Genomic DNA, 5,122 nt, shown 5'->3' on the forward strand with positions numbered 1-5,122 from the left:
ACCAGAATGTACCTGGATGTATTTCCTGGCCAGGCACTTTGCCTAGCACACTTAGACCTGCAAGTTTAAACAATAAGACGACAGTGAAAGGATGGCCTGACACCCATACACCCACGATTCCACCACGCCCAGCCTCCTGGTCATGTTTAGATTCCCTCCCTTCACAAACAGTAAATTCATCAATTTTATCTTTTTTTTTTTTTATATTTATATTTTATAAGATAGATAAACTAATTTGATTTATAGATATGTAAATACATTCAAACAAATAATAGATATACACAGATAATAAGTCAATAAATTGTAAATATTAACAATATAGATGTGCATAATAAAAAAATTTATATTTATATTATATATATATTATATATATATATATATATATATATATATATATATATAAAAATATATCTGCCTTTAAGACCTTTACCTCAATTGCACCTTTACAAAGATAAAAATACCCTTTGACAAATAACAAAAGCTGGACCAGAAATAACAAGAAGATAATACCAATAAACACAGTTTAGATAACATAGCCTTTAATAAGATTTAGACCAGAGATAAACATACACCCTTTGACCAGCAAGACCTTTAAAACATCTTAGCTTTAAACATTTCCAGCAAATAAACATCCCAGAGACCAACAAAAACACCCACACCACAAAAACACACCCACAGACCAACAAAAACACACACCACACCACAAGATAAAATACCTTTAGAACCAAAGAGGCACAGTAAAAACAACCTTCACCCTAATTTGCTAAATTTTAAAACTATTCATTGTTGCACAAAGTAAAACTACCTTTTTAAATAATGGTTAAGGGCAGGCAAGGGTTGTATTATCTCATATTTGTTTCCTTCATTATCAAACAGTTCGAAAGTAACATTTCATTTTCAAAATTTTCTGTGTCTTAATTTTGGTTTGGTAATGATAACTAATTAGCTTAGGCCTTGATTAGAAAATACACAACTAAGTGTTGGGTCAAATACTTTTTTCAATATGCAATATTACGTTCATGGATGTTTTATGGTTTCTATAAATGTTTCTTGTGTTTGAAGTGTTTGTCTGGGTAAATATGTGCTTTAGTTGTTTATGGCGTATGTTAAATTTTAAGTAAATTTCTTTTTGAGCTTTTCATTCAAGTAAAATAGTTTGTCAAATGTTATATTTTGCGTAAACAATCTTGAGTGAATATGTGGACTTTGAAATGGTGTTTGGTGCTGTTGTAAAAAGTCTTATTTTCATTTTATTTGTCAGTTTCTGCTTCTCGGTCAACAGTGTAGAATTGAAAGCTATCAGACTCTAAATGTGATAAAATACACAAGTAAAATGGCTACTTTATGGACGTTTAAAGAATAGTTAAAATGTTTTGTACTTTTAACATGTAATTGACCTTTTTAAAAACCAGTTAAGCTGGAGATATTTGATATTTTGAAAATTAGTTTAAGTATTTATCGCATAAAATAACAAGCATTTGGCCTGCTTCGTGTTCAAATCATTTTGAAATATGTTTTCTAATTTGCCTCTCTCTCTCTCTCTCTCTCCACAGGCTAGTGGCTCGAATTTTCCAAATCACAGTTCGTCGATATTTTGCCTAATATCTAGTGATTTCTACGTGTTTTCGTGGGTGCTGGCAGATGTTTAGATAATTGTGCAGAAGAGAGAAAGTTGAAGTGGAGGATGGAAGAGGAGAAAGTGGAGGAGGAAGACACACCCATTTCTCTCTCACCTCCTCTCTCTCTCTCTCTCTCTCTCTATCTGTGTTTGATGTGTTTCTGTCGACGTGGATGGAAGGAGGAGGAGAAGAAGGGTATAATGGGAAGAATGGATGAGTGGTGGAATGTGAAGAAGCCAGGTGTAATATTTGGTGTGTATTGATGTTTGAGTGTGGTGGAGAATGAGATTGGTTGGTGTTCTGTGGGATTTTATTATTATGATGTTATAAGTGGTGAGTTTAGTGGTCTTTTGGGTGTGTGTGATATTTAATTAAATATGGTGTTTCTAGTGAGTTTGAGTAAACCTGTTCTGTGCAGTGTGTGCGAATGTTATTGAGATTTAAGAGGTTTGGAGTGTGGTTTGTCGTGGTGTGTGTAGAGTGAAGGGCATACAAGGATTTTTGAGTATGTTTGAGGTCAACAGCTAGCTCAGTGTCAGGCCCTTATAACAAGTGTCCTTTATCATTGATTACTTCGTTCAGGTGAACAGGCAGAATGAGGTGGACGTGGGGAGGCTGTGGGCGAATTCACGGCGCAGATTACCACTAGCACACTGACTCCGCCGCTGTTCACTAAAGTGGCAAGCCTGTGTCTCCGTGTTCTGCCCTGATATAAAAATTGTGGTTTTGTTGTTGTTGTTCTTGCGAAGATGTCTCTCTCTCTCTCTCTCTCTCTCTCTCTCTCTCTCTCTCTCTCTCTCTCTCTCTCTCTCTCTCTCTCTCTCTCTCTCTCTCTCTCTCTCTCTCTCTCTCTTCTCTCTCTCTCTCTCTCCTCTCTCTTTTTTTTTTTTTTTTTTTTTTTTTTTTCTTTTTTTCTCTCTCTTTCTCTCTCTCTCTCTCTCTCTCTCTTTTTTTTTCTCTCTCTCTCCTTTTGTGTGGTTGCCGTGTGTTGTGTGTGGTGTGGTGTTTTTGTGTTTTAAAATTGTTTGTCTTGTTGTACATGAGGTTCATGTTTTGTTAGTTTGTAAAGGTTGTGTGTGTCATTGGTTTTGTGGTGTGGTGTCAATTTGAATTGTGTGTTTTGTCGATTGGATTTTTCATTTGAATAATTTGAAAAATGTTCAAATTGTTGACCATTATATTCATGTTTTGATATGACATAAACTGAACATTGTTTTTTTCTTACATTTTAAAATGTTGAATTTCTCACGTTTTTATGCTAACTGTTTGATCTTTTAATTTATTTGTTGCGGTTTTAAATTTCTTCTCATTATTTAATTGGATTAATTAATATTTTTTTCATTTGCAATTGTTAACTTTTCTGAATTTTATTGTTTTTAAAGAGAATATAATTTCCTCCTTGTTTGGCTGACTATTTTGACAGATAAGTGGGTTTTTTTTGTTTCTTGTTGGCTGAAGAAAAAAAAAACTACAATTTGTCATCACTATTTGTGACGTGATATTGCCAAGGCTGGGATTTCATTGAAGGAAATTTAAGTCAATTTTACATATTTCAAATAAAATAAAGTACATTCGAACAAAAAACGATGAAAGTGACGCGGCATTAACCAACAATAGAGAACACACTCCTCATTAAAAGTTAAACATAATGACATGATTATATTAGAAATACTGCCTGATACATTACACCTGATCAGAGATTCAGTGCGTACAATATGTCAAGATACTTTAAGATAGTTTCCTGATCAAATCTACTGGGAACACACAATGTTAAATGACTGTTTTATCATTCCTCTATACATGTTGTAGTACACATCTAACATAATATTTCTACATGCACAACATTCCAAAACCTACATAAAGTTCCTGCTCGTATTAATTATGCGTTTGGTACAGTTTTCCTCCTTAGGCTACAGAGCCACCCACGCAAACCCATCCACCCCCAATATACATACACACACACACAATAACCTTCCAACCACGACAAGACAACAGGCATTGAGGAACATTAATATTGTTCCATCTCTTGTTCATTCAGTACTATAACGCCAAAGAAGTGAGGCAAGTTTTTAACATGACAACAGGACAATTGCTACTATGGTGTTCAAAGGAACAAGAGGAAAAAACAAAAAGAAAAAGGTATTCTTAGACGTACCAATGAAGTTCAACCCTCTTCATATTGTAGTTTTCATTACCATTTGTAGATTGTTTGTAGAATTTAGACAGTTGTATGATTTATGTTTTTGCAATTTCTCAAGAAAACGGTAATATTTGGTTATGCATAGCATTGTAATAGAGTGGTGTACATATGTATATAGTATTTGAGGTAGACTGGAGAGTAACCTCTTGTCACACTCTGCATCACTCACCTTCCTGTTGTGAAGCACAAAGGTATTTTACGTGTTTGAGATGATGTTTTGGCTTTCAATGCAATACTTAATTTAAGTGTCTGGCAGTGTCTTGTAATGGTCAGTTTTGTTATGTATTTTTTTACCTACTGTATGACGATATCTTGTGAATGTTTTATATTTCTAATAAATATCTCTTGATCTAATAAAATGCATAATGTATCGACTTGTTTTCTATCAGTTAAGGGTAAAACAATATCTGGTTTAGTGAAGCGAAAAGTGAACAATTTTTGCATGCGTCTGTGTAATCAATATATTGCATGGAAATACTAGTAGTAATTTTTGAACACTCTTCATGATGGCGAAGGTGGCTTGTTGGTGCTAAAAGCTATTTTCTTTGTGTTGTAAAATAACGGTAATTTGATAGGTTCATTCATAAAATATGAAAATGGCTTGACTTTAGAGGGCGTTTTAAGAGATTAATGGGTTAAAATGTTTTTTATACTTTTAACGTACTTAATTTAGACCATTTTTAAAAACCATTTAAGCTGAACATATTTTGGTATTTTGAAAATTAGTTCAAGTATTTATCACGTCATAAAATAACAAGCGTTTGGCCGTGGCTTCGTTTTTTCAAAAAGTAATTTTTTAAATCAAATTATTTACGTAATTTAGCCGAGTCACCCCTGTTCCCGGTCTCTCTGATGACCACAGCCCAGGTGGTGATTCACCATAGCCTCAGGCTGGCGCTTCTTTTTTCAACCGTTCAGTTCATCAATATTTTACATAATATCTGGTGATTTCTACGTGTTTTCGCGTGTTTCTATGTTCAGGTGTGTAGACAATTGTAGCAGAAGGAGGAAGAAAGGCGATATAAAGGAGGATAAGGAGAAAGGGAGGAGGAAGAGGAGCAGCAGCAAAGCCACAATACTTAAGTCACCCTCCAGTTCCTGAATATTTTGTCTAATATCTAATGTTTTGATATGTTTGTAGGTTCAGGCGTGTGAGTTGAAGGAGTAGGAGGAAGAAGGAGTAACAATGGAGAAGGATGAAGAAGAAATAAGAAATAAAGGTGGAATAGGAGAAGAAGCCAAGGTGTAATATTTAGGTAAGTGTATTAGTATGTTTTGAGTGTGGTTTGGGAGAACTTTGAGG

This window comes from Portunus trituberculatus, chromosome 50 (genome assembly GCF_017591435.1).
Source record: "Portunus trituberculatus isolate SZX2019 chromosome 50, ASM1759143v1, whole genome shotgun sequence".
NCBI classification, from domain to species: Eukaryota; Metazoa; Arthropoda; class Malacostraca; order Decapoda; family Portunidae; genus Portunus; species Portunus trituberculatus.